Genomic DNA, 18,310 nt, shown 5'->3' with positions numbered 1-18,310 from the left:
ACCACAGTCTTCCTCGTTGCCACTAATTGGGCCACACACACCCCACTTGACTGGCATCAGTTGACCCCCCTTTTCAAAATGAAAAAGATGCTTTGCATGAAGCACTCTCAAAAATACGCGTGCCTTTCCCGTCCCCTGGCTGACCCAGGGGAAGAAAAGTCCTCTCAGAGCCATGACTTGTTCATCTTGGTTCTTTTAGAAACACAGCGAGGGGACTCCAACCACAGTCTCCCTTGTTGCCACTAATTGGGCCACACACACCCCACTTGACTGGCATCAGTTGACCCCCCTTTTGAAAATGAAAAAGATGCTTTGCATGAAGCACTCTCAAAAATACGCGTGCCTTTCCCGTCCCCTGGCTGACCCAGGGGAAGAAAAGTCCTCTGAGAGCCATGACTTGTTCATCTTGGTTCTTTTAGAAACACAGCGAGGGGACTCCAACCACAGTCTCCCTCGTTGCCACTAATTGGGCCACACACACCCCACTTGACTGGCATCAGTTGACCCCCCTTTTCAAAATGAATAAGATGCTTTGCATGAAGCACTCTCAAAAATACGCGTGCCTTTCACCTCCCATGGCTGACCCAGGGGAAGAAAAGTCCTCTGAGAGCCATGACTTGTTCATCTTGGTTCTTTTTTCAAAAGCGAGGGGACTCCAACCACAGTCTCCCTTGTTTCCACTAATTGGGCCACACACACCCCACTTGACTGGCATCAGTTGACCCCCCTTTTGAAAATGAAAAAGATGCTTTGCATGAAGCACTCTCAAAAATACGCGTGCCTTTCCCGTCCCCTGGCTGACCCAGGGGAAGAAAAGTCCTCTGAGTGCCATGACTTGTTCATCTTGGTTCTTTTAGAAACACAGCGAGGGGACTCCAACCACAGTCTCCCTCGTTGCCACTAATTGGGCCACACACACCCCACTTGATTGGCATCAGTTGACCCCCCTTTTCAAAATGAATAAGATGCTTTGCATGAAGCACTCTCAAAAATACGCGTGCCTTTCACCTCCCCTGGCTGACCCAGGGGAAGAAAAGTCCTCTGAGAGCCATGTCCACATTGTCAGTGGACAGACATGTGTGCTTATCTGCCAGCGGACCCCCAGCAGCACTGAAGACAGGTTCCGAGAGAACGCTGGCTGCAGGACATGACAAGATCACCAAGGCGTACGTGTCGAGCTCAGGCAATTTATCCAGGTTGGAAGCCTAAAATGAGCAGGGCTCAAGTTGCACAGTAATGGCATCGATGTTTCCTTGCATATACTCATATATCTGTGTCTCCTCCTCTTTTTCCTTGTCCAGCTGTTTTGTTTTCGCATGTGTATATGTCCTTGTCACTTTCCCGTGTGTTTGTGTTATGTTGTGAGTTGTTTATCACCTTTTGGACACCTTTGAGGGTGTTTTCTAGGTGTTTTTATGTGTTTGTGATTGCCTGCCATTGTTTCCTATGCAGTTCGAGTTCGGTTCGTCGAACGTTCGACGAACCGAACTCGAACGGGAGCTCCGTTTGGCGAACCGACCTAGAGCCGAACCGCGATCGGTTCGCTCATCTCTAATCATAAACTACTGTTTGAAGACATGACCTGGCTCGGAAGGGAAGAAGCTCTATTTAACTTTGTAGCACAAATTTGGTTGGAGTAAGTTGCTGATTCCATGCTGAATTTGCTTTATTCCTCTCAAATCTTTTGCAGTAAAAGTGTGTATTTTTTCTGAACACATATTGTAACTGTAGGTTATTTGCAAAAAAAACTTTTCATGGTTCTGTGATCACACCCCAATATCTTAATAATTCCAAGAGTGCTGCATCTCTCTGTATTACTTTTTCCCAATTTTTGACAAATTGGAGTCAGTTAACCCCTTCATGACCAATGACATATTTACATGATCGGCCATGTTCCTTCCTTTGATGCGGTCTCACAGGCAAGTTTAATGCCATTGTCAATCACTGACAGCGGCATTTAGCACACGCAGATAGGAAGTGCGTCATTGATCCCACCCATCGGCACACACGTCACGGGATCACGGTCTGCCGATGAGGTTGTCATGACAACTGGGTGTCTACTGCGGACCACCGTGGCTGGTGTTCATAGGAGATCTTGATTATGCCTCTTTATAGCACAATCGATTGGCAAATCACAGTTTCAGTTCCACTACTAAGGGCACTATTAATTTCAGGAAAAAGTGAAAATAAATAGATAAAAAATGAACAAACCAATAATATATATATATATATATATATATATATATATATATATACAGTGCTTTTTTGCGGCAGTACACGCCGGTACGGAGTACCGGAAAATCTGAAGAGTGCCTCTGGCTCTGTCCGCATGGCTAATTTGTAAACTATACAAATTAGCCATGTGCAGCGGAGGCGCAAGCCAGAGACGTATCTAGGGAGGAGCTGGCGGGGCGCTGGCGGGCTGCCTGATGCGGCGGTGTGGAAGTCTGTTGGGGTAGGAGCCGCTAATCTCTGAGCGTGGCTGTCACGCTGACAGCCGCACTCATAGAAAGTGCAGCGCGCGGCTCACACTGCTCAATTGTCCTTGTATCTGTCAGACGCGAGGACAATTGAAACGGTAATCCCTGGCACTGACTTCTGGGTCAGCGCGATGGCTTTCATGTGATCAGGTCAGCTGATCAGACTGCTGACCCAGAAGCCAGCGCCGCAGCGCGGAGGCGGCAGAGAAACGCTGATAAGTGCTCCACTGTGGAGCTGAAGAAGACACGGAGGAGGAACATTATGGGGTGAGAGGGGAGTATTTTTGAAACAGTATGGGGGAGAGAGGGTGGGGGAGGGAACTATCTGTGGACACACTATGGGGGGGACAGAGGGTGGGGAATGGGAACCATCTGTGGACACATTTTGGGGGGACAAAGGGTGGGGAGGGGGCAATATGTATGTACACAGTATGGGTGGGGGAGGGAACTATCTGTGGACAGAGTATGGTGGGAAGAAAGGGTGGGGAGGGGGAAGTATCTTTGGACACAGTATGGGGAGAGAGAGGATGAAGTTTCACACATGCGGAGAGAGAGGATGAGGTTTCATGCATGGGGAGAGAGAGGATGAGGTTTCATGCATGGGGAGAGAGAGGATGAGCTTTCATGCATGGGGAGGGAGAGGATGAGGTTTCATGTATGGGGAGAGAGAGGATGAGGTTTCATGCATGGGGAGAGAGAGGATGAGGGGTAATGCATGGGGACAGAGGATGAGGAGTAATGCATGGGGACAGAGGATGAGGGGTGAGGCATGGGGACAGAGAGGATGAGGTTTCATGCATGGGGACAGAGAGGATATGGAGCAAACGTAAAAGAAATTTTGAGGACACAGAATAAAGGGTGACATGGTATGAGGAGCAAGTGAGCAGGATGGGGAGTGGGGTGGAAAAGTATATGGACACACAGGAGGTAGTGAGGAGACAGTAAGGGATGAGAAGAATGTGAGGGGCACAGAATAAAGACTGGGTAGTGGAAGGGGGTGGTATGGAGAGGGGGCAGAATGGGAGGACAGTGTGAGGTCATAGCAAGGAGGGGGAGTGTGATGAGGGCACAATATAAAGACTGGGCAGTATAAGGGGACACAGTGTAAAGAACACTGTAAACAGTAGGCTCAGTTTGGAAAGAGGGAATATGGAGGGCATGTACCATTAGAGGGACAGTGTGGGTCATATTTTGTGCAGAGAATATGGTGAGGGGCCATTATTTATTCTGGGGCACAGAGCCTGAATGTAAATGTTTATTTGTTATACTGACAATGTCTTATCATTAGGCCTTGGTCCCACTTGCGCATTGCTTCTGATGTGAGCGCAATGGGACCCCCACTGATCAGCTGATTATGGTGCAGGTGGCTGGAAATGCTTATTTATGGATCTGCTCCGTCCTCTGATGGTGTCCGTGGCCAGGTACTGCACATCCACCTCATTGATTTTAATAGGAGACTGCTGGCACTATCAGAAGACGGAGCAGGTCCAGAACTGAGCACTTCCGGCCACCTGCCACCACCGACACCTAGAGTAGAAAATTGGCGGGGTTGCCAGGTGCCGGACCCCGACCAGTCAGATATTGGTAACCTATCCTAAGGAAAGGTCATTGATGTTAAAGTAGTGGACAATCTCTTTAATAAAGTTGTGTGCTGTCTGACAAGTTAAGGGTTACAATGTTTTTATTTATGTTGTTAGGAGCATTAAGGGGGTTGTTCAAATTTGTGATGAGTCTGCAGTCACTCCTTGTGTCACTCTGTGACTGCAGCCTTCTGAATTCTCAGTGTGCACACTGCACGCTGTCAGGATTCTCTGGTGCCGGTGGTGAGAGTGGGAGGTTATGAAGCTGCAAGTATGCGATTTACATAGATGTGGCCACGTGCTGAACAGATATGATCAATGAAAATTAATTGACTGAGGCTGGAAACATCAAATTAGACTGTGGCCACAAATATGTAAATCTCATACTTTCATACTCGTGCTCACATGATCGTCCACTCTCTCCACTGGCACTGGCACACCCCGCCGCCTCACCCCGCTCCTCAATGTCGGCTGGCGGCGCCTGACAGCACCCCCCCCGCTCCTCTCCTTGCCTCAGAGACAGAGATGCGTACCAGCAAATATTTTTTTACAAAAATGCACTGTATATATATATAAACACAGAAAAGTTCAAATCACCTCTCATTTGTCCCTTGAAAATAAAACATTTTCTAAAAATACACTTATTTGATATCACCGAGTTAAGAAGTATCTGACCTATCAAGATATGAAATAAGTTAATCTAATTGGTAAACTGCAATGAGAAAAAAAATAAAAAAGGCAGAATAATGCAATAGAAGTTGATCAAAACATCATATCTACCGCAAAAGGGTATCAGTAAAAACAGAAGCTGAGAGTGCAAACAATAAGCTCTCACAAAGCCCCAGATCTCAAAAAATGAAAACATTTTGGGTCTCTGAAAATGGCAACAAAATCAAATTATTATTTTTTAATTCCATGGTCAGTTTTACCATATATTGAACAAAGCAACTAAAAAAAATAAACCATAATGTAATTGCACTTTTTTACAATTTCACCACCCAATTTGTTCCTGCTTTCCAGTACATTATGTGGCAGAATGAATGACGTCATTCAAAAGTACAACTCGTCCTGCAAAAAATAAGTCTTCATATTGATGAAAAATAAAAAAGTTATAGCTCTTGGAAGAAGGAGATGAAAAAACACACCTTGTTATAAGGTGTGGCATGCTCCAGCATCTCACTGTGACCTCTCCCTCCCTGTTCCCCACCTTCCTTTTATGACCTTAGTTTACTCTGCCTATGTGATGCTGCATCTGATTTCTTTGATTGAGTGATCAAGAGGTTCTTGTTACACCCCACCCCTTCACAGCTGATTGCACTTGTATATGTACATATTGGGGCAACTAAAAGTCTGCACAAGACTTTTCGTCTGCACCAATACAAGTCTGCACCATATAAGTATGATGCATTGAATTAGGTACGAATTGAGCCGGAAGTCACTGGAAGGTAACTGGAAACAGACTCTGTAAACAATGTTTGCATTTTTCTTCACTTTCCCCTTTATAATACTTTACTTTCTCCTGCCCCCTCTGATCCCTAAACCCAGTAATGAACTTTTCATCTCTCCCTCCATCCTCCCCACCCATCTCACCTTCCCCTCAGATATTTTCCTCCACATTTCACCCAGTGTCTGCAGACACACACAACCATCTCATGGCCTCTTCTCCTAACCTACTAACCTAACCTACTAACACTCTCACTGCTTATCCTCACTGCTGGGGATTAGAGATGAGCGAACCAGCCGTGGTTCGGCTCGAGTTCGGTTCGTCGAACGGAGGTCTCGTTCGAGTTCAGCTCGGCGAACGTTCGACGAACCGAACTCGAACCAATAGGATATAATGGGAGGCAATCACAAACACATAAAAACGCATTATAAATGTACACATACAGTTAATAAACATTGCCATAACACTTACCGGTCCCCGCGATCCCTCCTGCACTCTGTCTCCTGCCGCTATTCCTTCCGATGATCGCTGAATCCTCCCGGTGACCAGCACTGCCAGCAGTGATGCAGGACCTATCGTGACGTCAAAATAGCCATGTGACCAGTCACGTGGCTATTATCTCATTGGCTACAGACTGGTCACATGACTATGACGCGTCATGTAGGACCTGTCATTGCACTCTTCGGTACACGGTGCACATTTGTGTATCGCCGTGTACCGGCGACATGCTCTAGCACACGGTCGACTCCCCTTTCCGTTAGGGACCGGTTGACACAGCCGGTCATTAACGGAGATCACCGTTGCCATAGCAACGCAGTTAGTGGTGACGTCACCGCTAACCGCGGCTCCGGGAATTACATGATCGGAGCCCTGTTGCTATGGTAACGTGTCTGTCACCGCCAGCAGCCAGCAGCACTGATCTCTCACGGAGTGAAGGCTGCACGTTGCTTCCCGTGCAGCCTTCACGGAGTGAAGGCTGCATGGGAAGCAGCGTCTTCCCTCATGCAGCAGTGATGGAGCAGAGCTGCATTTGTTGAACGAGAAAGACAGAAGACCATGGATCGTGGAGGGCTGACAGGGGGTAATAAAGATGGAGTCTCTAATGTGTCTGTGTATTTATTTCTATTAAAGTATTTTTTCTCTGTGTGGTGTCTTTTTTTTAACCCTTTATTGGAGATTCTTAATGGCCGTGTCAAACGTGCCTGACATTAAGAATCTCTGGCTTAATACTGGCTAGTAAAACAAAGCACGTATTAACTCATGATTACCCAACCAGCCACCCGGCTCCAGGGCTGTTGGAAGAGTTGGATACAGCACCAGATGATGGCGCTTCTATGAGAGCGCCATTTTCTGGGGCGGCTGCGGACTGCAATTCGCAGCAGAGGCGCTCAGAAACCTCGGGCTAACCTGTGCTGCGGATTCCAATCCCCAGCTGCCTAGTTGTACCTGGCTGGACAAAAAATGGGGCGAAGCCCACGTCATTTGTTTTTAATTATTTCATAAAATAAGTGAAGTAATTAAAAAAACGGGCTTCCCTATATTTTTGGTTCCCAGCCGGGTACAAATAGGCAACTGGGGGTTGGAGGCAGCCGGTGGCTGCCTGCTGTACCTGGCTAGCATACAAAAATATTGCAAAGCCCACGTCATTTTTTTGGTGGGCAAAAAACTTCTGCATACAGTCCTGGATGGAGTATGCTGAGCCTTGTAGTTCTGCAGCTGCTGTCTGCTCTTCTCCATACAGACACACAGCAGCTGCAGAACTACAAGGCTCAGCATACTTAGCATACTCCATCCAGGACTGTATGCAGAAGTTTTTTGCTGAAAAAATTATGTGGGCTTCGCCATATTTTTGTATGCTAGCCAGGTACAGCAGGCAGGTACGGCTGCCCCCAACCCCCAGTTGCCTATTTGTACCCGGCTGGGAACCAAAAATAAAGGGAAGCCCTTTTTTTATTATTTCATGAACTTCATGAAATAATTAGAAAACAAATGACGTAGGCTTCGCTCCATTTTTGTGTCCAGCCAGGTACATCTAGGCAGCTGGGGATTGGAATACCCAGCACAGGTTGGCCTGAGCTTTCTGGGCCCCACTGCTGCGAATTGCAGTCTGCAGCCGCCTCAGAAAATGGCACTTTCATAGAAGCGCCATCTTCTGGCGCTGTATCCAACTCTTCCAGCACCTGCCTGCTATACCTGGCTAGCATACAAAAATATGGCAAAGCTCACGTCCTTTTTTGTAGTTTTTTGGCCAAAAAATTAAAAAATGCTTCCCTGGATTTTCCATTGCCAGTGAAGGTAACACCAAGCAGTGGGGGTTAGCAGCCAGTAGCTGCTTGGATTACCCTTAGCTAGCAATACAAAAAATGCAGCGGGAGCCCATATATATATTTTTTTAATTATTTATTTAAATAACTAAAAACATAATGGGCTTCCCTGTATTTTGATTGCTGGACATCACAGTGCTGTAAAAATAAATCTTTTAAAAAAATGACGTAGCGCTCCGCGGTATTTTTGATTCTCAGCCCAGATAAAGCAGACAGCTATGGGTTGCCACCCCCATCTGCCTGCCGTTACCTTGGTTGGCAATCAAAATACAGGGAAGCCCATTATTTTTTTCTATTTAAAAAATAGTTAAAAAAAAAATGACGTTGGGTCCCCCCATTTTTGATAGCCAGCTAGGGTAAAGCAGATGGCTGTAGCCTAAAAACCACAGCTGGCAGCTTTACCGTGGTTGGGGATCCAATGTGGAGGTCCCCCCAGGCTTTTTTTTTATAATTACTTTATAAATATTAATAATTACACAAAAAAAGTGGGGTCCCCCCCAAATTGGATCACCAGCCAAAATAAAGCTGACAGCTGTGGTCTGGTATTCTCAGGGTGGGAAGGTCCATAGTTATTGGGCCTTCACAGCCTAAAAATAGCAGGCTGCAGGCACCCCAGACGTGGCGCATCCACTAGATGCGCCAATCCTGGCGCTTCACCCCAGCTCATCCCGTGCCCTGGTGCAGTGGCAAACGGGGTAATAAATCGGGTTGATACTAGCTGTAAAGTCACCTGAGATCAAGCCCAGCAGTTTGTGATGTCATGGCGTCTATTAGATACCCAACATCATAAACTGTCAGTACTAACAAAAAAAAAAATCGACAAAATAAATTTATTTGAAAAAACAGTCCCCAAAACATTTCCTCTTTCACCAATTTATTGTAAGAAGAAAAATAAAGGGGTCCCACGACGACTCTGGACCGTCTAGAATATGGGGGGGAGACCCTCAGGGAACGTATCCCCTATTTTCTAGGAGTGCAGACCCTTCATGTAAGGAGTGTGGGTGCAATGAATCTGCACTCACTCTCCCCGGGTCCACAGCAGCAGAGTCCATGTCGTAATGGTTGCTACCAAAGCTGTAATGCCCTGCTCATGAGGTAAGGGCATGCCTAATCAGGAGAACTATTCTACATTTCCAAATATTGGTATTTGCTGATATTATTGCTATTCCACCTACTATATATTGGGGATAGGATCTTGGAGATGGAATACCCCTTTAAGTCCAGTTATCCAGCTGAATGAATACTTAACAACAGAGCTCGCTATTTAGATGTGTTTTCTTGTGGCGTATAATGGACTCTCATGTTTGGTAGTCGTTCAGCAGGGAAACTATAAAAGCAAATCCCTCCATTTGGAAATGTAGTATAGCTCTCCTGATCAATTATGTTCCTTACCTCATGAGCAGGGCATTGCAGTAATAATAATAATTTATTCATTTATATAGCGTTATTAATTCCATAGCGCTGTATGTCTTTGGAGTGTGGGAGGAAACCGGAGTACCCGGAGGAAAACCACGCAAACACGGGGAGAACATACAAACTCCTTGCAGATGGTGTCCTTGGTGAGAATTGAACCCAGGACCTCAGTGCTGCAAGACTGCAGTGCTAACCACTGAGCCACCTTGCCACCCATTTAGCTTACAGATGCATAACCACCACTCACTGTGTCTGAACACAGGAAGCTGAGCTGACAGCCGCTCTGTGCATGCGGCAGCGTCTATTGTGAAGGAGAGGGCCGTGGGGGGATCAACGCTGCACAGGTACTGTGGGACACCGGGGAACACCGCTGAGGTTATAGGGGGTGACCTGGCAGGGCCTGGGTAGGATTTTTCAGAGGAGTAGGGTGAATGCGGCCGGCGCGCTGCTGTGCGCGCGGCCATCTTGGATTTCTGGGAGGGCATCAGGGGGGGGCACTTTGGCGACACCGGGGGACCGAGGAGGAGATTTATCATGTTTGTTCAAGGCGGATGGGCGATAAATAATTTTTTACTGTAGCTGTCATTTACTGTAACGTGATCATCGGTATACGGTGTATTCCTGTGATCACGTGAGCGCGGACCGGGCAAACCGTCCTGAATCATGATCTCCAGGGTCTCAGCTAGCCCTGAAACCCCGGAGATTTTCTGACGCTGGGGGGCGTTATTCACTTATTCTGCCTGCTGTTTATAAACGGCAGATCAGAATAAGGCTACATTCACATGACCGATCCATTTTTGTGGTCTGCAAAAAACAGTCCGTTTTTTTTCACGGGTACATCCGTGTGGCATCCGTTTCCGTTCCGTAAACGGTCCGTATGTCATCTGTTTGTCATCCGTGTGCCTTCAGTTTTTTTTGTGTACTGCAAAAAAACTGAAGGAGGGAAAATACATAAATTTACCCAGGATCCTTAGCTTCAACCTACATGAGGCGGTCACATGTTCACTCCAGTGCCATTTTCTACTGCTTTTCACAGCGTAGAGCGCTCTGGTGATTTTCCTGTGCTTGTACACTTCATATCAGTCTTTTCTGTCATTATAATGGCAGAAAGACATATAATGTCCCACTCTCCTGCATTTTGTAATTTTGCACCCTTTGGTGCCTTTCATGTGGCACTAAGGGGGGCTTAGCTTTGTATTTAGCCAAAAAAAGGAAAAAAAAAGGATGTAGGGTTCCCCCTATTTTTGTAGCCAGCTAGGGTAAAGCAGACGGCTGCAGCATGCAGACCACAGCTGGCAGCCTCACCTTGGCTGGTAATCCAAAACTGAGGGCACCCCACGCTGTTATTTTAAATTAAATAAATAATTAAAAAAAAAACCACGTAGGGGTCCACCCCAAAATTGGATCACCAGCCAAGGCAAAGCAGACAGCTGGGGTCTGATATTCTCAGACTAGGGAGGTCCATGGTTATTGGACTCTCCCCAGCCTAAAAATAGCAGGCCGCAGCCGCCCCAGAAGTGGCGCATCCATTAGTTGCGCCAATCCTGGTGCTTCGCCCCAGCTCATCCCAAGCCCTGGTGCGGTGGCAAACGGGGTAATATATGGGGTTAATACCAGATGTGTAATGTCACCTGGCATCAAGCCCTGGGGTTGGTGAGGTCAGGCGTCTATCAGATCCCCGACATCACTAACCCAGTCAGTAATAAAAAAAAATAGACGACAAACACATTTTTATTTGAAAAAACACTCCCCAATACATTCCCTTTTTAACCAATTTATTAGAAAGAAAAACAAATCCAGGTCTGGTGTAATCCAAGGGGTTGCCATGACGATCCACACTGTCCCAGTCAATGAAGAGCAGGATGTTCCCCATTGGCTGGGAGAGCAGTGCAGTGACCTGAGCTAACATCAATGGGTCAGCCCAGGTCACTGCAGGGGGATGACAAGTGCTGCTGTCAGCGAGGTACATTACCTGCGCTGATCTCCTGCACTGCTGACAGCACCTGTCACTGAGTTCAATGACCGCCGCCTTCACAGCCAAGTATCGCGAGAGGCCCGTGACGTCACCGCTAGTCAGTCTCGGGTCGGAAGCGAGAGAAGGTGATGTGACAAGCGGCGGCCATGGAGGACAGTGACAGCGCTGAGGTCGGGACTTCATCACCGCAGGTAAGCCGAGCGGGACCATGTGTGCAGAGTGCCAGGAGGACGTCAGTGTCGTGGACTGCATGGCTGGGGACGTGTGTGTGTGTGTGTGTGAGTGTGTGTGTACATGCCCTGCTTTTTGCTGCTAGAACCGTTCTCGAACGTATCTAGAACTATCGAGCTTTAGCAAAAAGCTTGAGTTCTAGTTCGATCTAGAACAGCCCCCAAAATCACTCGAGCCGCGAACTGGAGAACCTCGAACCGCGAACCGCGCTCAACTCTACTGGGGATATCTCTCCTAATCCTGGTCCTCCTCATCACATCCCTATTGTCACTGCAAACCCTCATCCACAGCCTATCACAAATTTCCCCAACCTCTCTAACCTCATACCCATCCACCCAGCCCCCGATTCCCCAGTCCTACTAACAGGACCTCTATAGAACGCTCGCTCTGTCTGCAACAAACTTTCCTACATTCATGATCTTTTCATCACTAATAAATTTTCCTTCCTCGCCATCACAGAAACCTGGCTAACCCCCTCTGACACAGCCTCTCCTGCTGCACTTTCTTATGGTTGTCTCCAACTCTTTCACAGCCCCCGCCCCAGTAACAAGCATGGTGGATGAGTTGGTTTGCTCCTGTCCGACCAATGCTCCTTTACACCAATTCCACTACCACCCTCTGTTACTCTCCTCTGTTTTGAGGTGCACTCCGTACGCATCTACGCCCCCTCTAACCTTCAACTTGCTGTCATTTACCGCCCTCCAGGGCCAGGCACTGCCTTTTTTGATCATTGCACTACCTGGCTACTACACTTCCTTTCCACCGACATCCCCACCATCATCATGGCTGATTTCAACATCCCCATTGACACTTCCCACTCATCTGTCCAAACCTCTCACACTCACTTCCTCCTTCGGCCTCACCCAATGGTCTTCTGCAGCAACTCACAAAGATGGCCACACGCTGGGCCTCACCTTCACTCGCCTCTGTTCCCTATCTAACCTCTCTAACTCACCTTTCCCCCTGTCTGACCCCAACCTACTCACATTCTCTTCCCTCTCTTTTCCAAGTATGCAACCTCCTTTGCACAAACTTTCAAACCCTTGCAGAAATATCAAACACCTTGATTTACACGCACTTTCTCAGTCCCTTCTCCCTCTCACAGATATTGATTTTTTACACGATGCAGATGCTGCTGCAACTTTATACACTTCAATCTCTGCAGCTCTCGAATCAGCTGCTCCCCTCACGCATACCAAAACCCGCACAATCAACAGGCAACCCTGGCACACAAGTCAGACTAAAGAACTGAGACGAGCTTCCAGACTTGCTGAGCACATATGGAAGAAGTCTCATTCCACTCAGCACTTCATTGCATATAAAGAGTCGCTCACCACCTTCAAGTCCACACTCACCGCTGCAAAACAAACCTACTTCTCATCCCTCATATCCTCTCTCTCTCACAACCCTAAACAGTTATTCAACACTTTCAATTCTCTCCTCCATCCTCCAGAACCACCTCCCTCTCCTCTCATCTCAGCTGAAGACTTTGCCTTTTTCTTCAAGCAGAAGATTGACAACATCAGAGCAAGCTTTGGCCCACAATCATTACAGCCCCTCATTATAGCTACTCAGCCCTCTTCCTCCAAATACAGATTCTCCACCATGACAGAAGATAATTTTTTCACTCTACTCTCAAGATCACATCTAACCACCTGTGCACTTGACCCGCTCCCATCGCACTTCATCCCCAACATCACCCCAGTCCTCATCCCAGCCCTAACCCATCTCTTCAACCTATCACTAATAAGTGGTGTATTCCCTTCATGTTTTAAACATGCCTCCATTACACTCATCCTCAAAAACCCCTCCCTTGACCCATCCTCTGTGTCAAACTATCGCCCGATATCCCTTCTCCCCTATGCCTCAAAACTACTGGAACAGCAAGAACATCTTGAATTGGCCTCATACATCTCCTCCTGCTCCCTCTTTCACCAGCTATAATCTGGCTTCCGACCACATCACTCTACTGAAACTGCCCTAACCAAAGTCACCAATGACTTACTAACCACCAGAGCCAAGCGACACTACTCTGTCCTCCTCAACCTGGACCTGTCCTCTTCCTTCGACACAGTAGACCATTCCCTCCTACTACAGATTCTCTCATCTCTGGGCATCACAGACTTGGCCCTATCTTGGATCTCCTCATACCTAACCAACCAAACTCTCAGTGTGTCCCATTCTCACACCACTTCCTCATCTCACCCCCTATCTGTCGGTGCCCCCCAAAGCTCAGTTCTTGGACCCCAGCTGTTCTCCATCTACACCATCGGCCTTGGACAGGTCATAGAGTCCCACGGCTTTCAGTATCATCTTTGCCAATGACACACAGATCTACCTCTCTGGACCTGACATTACCTCTCTACTAACCAAAATTCCACAATATCTGTCTGCTATTTCATCCTTCTTCTCTGCGCGATTCCTAAAGCTTAACATGGACAAAACAGAGTTCATTGTCTTTCCTCCTCCCCACTCATCTCCTCCAACAAGCCTTTCCATCAGACTTGATGGTTGCTCACTCTCCCCAGTCTCACAAGCTCGTTGCCTTGGAGTAACTCTCGACTCTGCTTTATCCTTCAAGTTACACATCCAAGCCCCTCTTCACCTCATGCAGACTACAACTCCAAAATATCTCCCGGATCCTTGCTTTTCTTAACCAAGAATCAGCAAAAACATTAGTGCATGCCCTCATCATCTCCCGCTTCAACTACTGCAACCTCCTGCTCTCTGGCCTCCATTTGAACACACTTTTTCACCCCTTTAATCTATCCTAAACTCTGCGGCCCGCTTAATCCACCTCTCCCCTCATTATTCCCCAGCCTCACCACTCTGCCAATCCCTTCACTGGCTTCCCATCGCCCAACAACTCCAGTTCAAAACATTAACCATGATATACAAAGCCATCAATAACCTGTCTCTTCCTTGCATCTGTGAACTAGTCTCCCAGTACCTACCTGCACGCAACCTCATATCCTCACTAGATCTCTTTCTCTACTCCTCTTTTATCTCCTCTTCCCACAATCGCGTACAAGATTTCTCCCGTACCTCCCCCATACTCTGGAACGCTCTACCTCAGCATATCAGATTCTCCCCTACCGTGGAAAGCTGCAAGAGGAACCTCAAGACCCATCTCTTCCAACAAGCCTACAACCTACAATAACCGTCAGTCCAGTACACCACTGCGCAACCAGCTCTGTCCTCACCTATTGTACCATCACCCATTCCCTGTAAACTGTGAGCCCTCGCAGGCAGGGTCCTCTCTCCTCCTATATCAGTCTGTTTTGTACTGTTAATGATTGTTGTACATATACCCTGTTTCACTTGTAAAGCGCCATGGAATAAATGGCGCTATAATAATAAATAATAATAATAAGGTGTTGCATACTTAGATCACAACCCTAACAACTTTACTCAAATACACATCACCTGATCTGATTTATCCAATGAGCATTTTAGTTTACACAGCTTGGATATGGAAAATCTGCATAAAAATGATGATCAGGTCAAAATGTCCACTTGACTCATCATGGTGCACATATGCATGGTCGCCTGAAAAGTGTCCTTTGTTACTTTTCGTCTTGCCTTGATATATCCTGAGCTGCCTGGTGAGTGATAACCAGCTTTAAAAAAACATTTTGTAATTCTCTATCAGGAATTGTTCATGCTTTCTGTGGTTTTATGTGGCCATTATATGATTATAATGTGAATTGCTGTCAAGAGTTTTGGAACATGTTGAAATAATGTATTGAATTTGTGTTGTGAAAAACTGAAGGACCTAACGAAAATGTACAAAAAGGTAGGGATGAATACATCAGTGTATCTCAATGGAGCATGGCAGAAAGTGCACTGCCAAAATTTTCTGCTTGAAGCTTATCTCATAGGAGAACAATACATTGCCTATCCTCATACTAAATATATCCAATATTCATTGTAACAAACATCTGAGGCAGAAAGTCCCCATAGCAATTAGATATTTGACAAATGTAAACATGTTCATTCTTTCTAGATTTGCTTTGCGGTGACTAATCCTCCTTTTCCTATTGATACCAATATGTGTGAATAGTTTTAGTAGATAGCTATCAACCCAAAATCCATATTATGTGCTGAAAATTTGTAGTGAATGAGATGAGGTTAGGGGAATATAGATACAAACCTTAACTTCTCAGAAGTCCATATACTCCAGTGCAACATAAGAGAACTAAGAAGAATATAGGAGAATGAAATATCATGACAATTACTGAGGAACAATGGCGATAGCTATATTGTTATTGAAATCAATACATAAAATGTTGTTCACTAGTTTAAAATGTCCGCATAATCGGCCCAGGATGTTGAAAGAAATTAAAGGTGTTGTTTGTGCACCGCCCCGTGCTCAGCGGCAACAGAGCCGCTCGTATCCGGACTTGCCGGGTGGTGGCTCGAGCGTTTCCCGACCCGGAGGTCCCGTGGTCCACTTCGATCTGAAAAGGGGGCTTCCACTTTAGGGGGACGGAGGTGTACGGCCGGAGCCATGTTTGAGTTTGTGACGCCACCCACGGGTTGTGAAGAAGGTGGACACCACCTTTGCGTTTACTGGGCACCCGGGGGAGATGTTGCTCAGCAAGATGTTAACCCCTCCATGGGCAGGGATGATGGCCCAGGGACCCATTGGGTGTTGTGTGGTTGGGCGGTGCAGGGAGGTGCACGGCCGGAGGGCACTGTTGTACTCACAATTAGTAACACACACAAGTCTCTGGTAAACCAGGTTGATGGTGGTCGGTGCCCGCAGTCGGCTGCGTCGGGTCCCCCACCCGGTTGGTGGTCTCTGCCTTTTTCCTGCATCGTGTTGTGTATCTGTGGACTGCCTGCACTTCAGAGATGGGAGTCCGCTCCCCGGCTTTGTGAATGTCGGGAGAGCCCTTTTGCCCGCAGACGCTAGCCCGTGGGATCTCTCTGCCTTTGCGTTGGCTTTCTATTCCCCTCGTTGGGCTGTTGTCTTCAGTCGGGACTTTGTGTGGGAAAGGACCTATAGTCCAGACCGCAATCAGTTAATTAACTTGGTCCAGTGGCTTCTGGACCTCATTTCAGGGTCTGAGTACCCCATTTGTGCTCCGGTTTCCGAGTCGGTTCCCCGGGTCGGTACCGGCGGGCCCCTACTCTGTCCCGGTCCACCACGGTTCCACCGAGCCATCTTCCCAGCTCCTGCAAGCTGAGGTCACCGCTTGCATCCTAGCCAAAGGTGGCCGGGCTCCAACCCTGGCACCTGTCAGATTTCTGCAGACCTGGGCACATGCCTGCTTCTACTCTCCTTCACCTCCACTAACTGATTCCTCCAAACTTCATCTGTGGTTTTCCTGCCTCAGGCTCTCTGAACTCCTCGGTGGGCGTGGCCAACCGCCTGGCTACGTCCCCTGGTGTGAACATCAAGCCCTGAGAGGGGTGACTAGGGATTTACTGGTTGGCTGGTGACACCTTATTAGGGGACAGGTGTTGTGCGGGGCGCTATCTGTGACTACCTGGCTAGTCCAGGGTGTCACACTCCCCCTTGGTTAACTACAGACCGTCCGCGGGCTGTCCGACCCCCACCGTTTATTTTTCTGAACTGCAAAAGATCAAAGAGAACATGTATACAAGTATACCAACATATTTACAATTACGAAAGCTTTTTTTTCATCCCTTGATGGGAGGCATTATACTTGAACGTTGCAAATAAAACATTTTTAATAACCGGGAACGGGACGGGACCGGGTCCTTTCATTTGCCCACCCAAGCAAACCTAACCCTGATGCTGCCTCTAAGAACTAGGTCAGCACCCCTTTTCCCCAGTCCAGGAAACGGGTTCAGGTCCGGGTATTGCCCATACGGACCGGGTAATAAGTTCCTTATCCGGCAGTCTCTCAGACGCCTCACGTCCAGGGCACCCCTGACCCGGAGGGTTGTCACCATTTTGCATGGTGACGGGACCTTGGCCTACAACATCCCGCAGGCCCTTCCTCCAACCAGCCTCTCCGGAGACTGTAGGTCCTGAAAGGGTGGTCCGGGGCTATTTACAAGGCCCAAAAGTTTTTGGGTGTCCTGCGAGTTCTCAGCCATGTCCATGTATTTAAATGGGGGTAGAACTTGAACGGGGAATCAACAAAGTCCCAATGGGGACGGACAGGATAGTAGTCGGGAACCGCTACCTACTTAACAGTCCATTCTCCACCGTGGGGCTCCAGTACCACCTTCACATGGTACACTGCTCTGGACCCCGATGGTAGCTTGCTGCAGGTGATCTTTCTCCACATACATGCCGGCATGCACATCCGCGTTACACCTTTTTTGGGCAGCTATCTCCCTGCGCAGCTGCTGTTGCTGATGCTCCCAATACAGAGCGCCGGCTCTGCACTCTGCTCTCCTCTGCGCAGGGGTCTAGACTAGAGTTGAGCGCGGTTCGCGGTTCGAGGTTCTCCAGTTCTAAGCTCGAGTGATTTTGGGGGCTGTTCGAGATCGAACTAGAGCTCGAGCTTTTTGCAAAAGCTCAATAGTTCTAGATACGTTCGAGAACGGTTCTAGCAGCAAAAAGCAGGGCTTTTTACAGCTACAGTGTGCAGGAGCCATCGCTGGCAGCCTGCCAGAAGCTGGTAACCAAGATAAACATCGGGTATCCAACCAAAGCGCTTTGGTTAGTAACCCGATGTTTATCCTAGTTACGTGCAGGAGGCCCACACTTCCCTGCTCAGCTCACTCCGCCCCCTCCTGCCCGCGGCATGTACACATACACACACACAAACACACACACACACACACACACACACACACACACATGGCCCCGCTCGGCTTACCTGCGGTGATGAAGTCCCGACCTCAGCGCTGTCACTGTCCTCCATGGCCGCCGCTTGTCA

Source organism: Anomaloglossus baeobatrachus, chromosome 1 (genome assembly GCF_048569485.1).
Source record: "Anomaloglossus baeobatrachus isolate aAnoBae1 chromosome 1, aAnoBae1.hap1, whole genome shotgun sequence".
In the NCBI taxonomy this organism is placed as follows: domain Eukaryota; kingdom Metazoa; phylum Chordata; class Amphibia; order Anura; family Aromobatidae; genus Anomaloglossus; species Anomaloglossus baeobatrachus.
Note: the sequence above shows the minus strand (reverse complement) of the source record.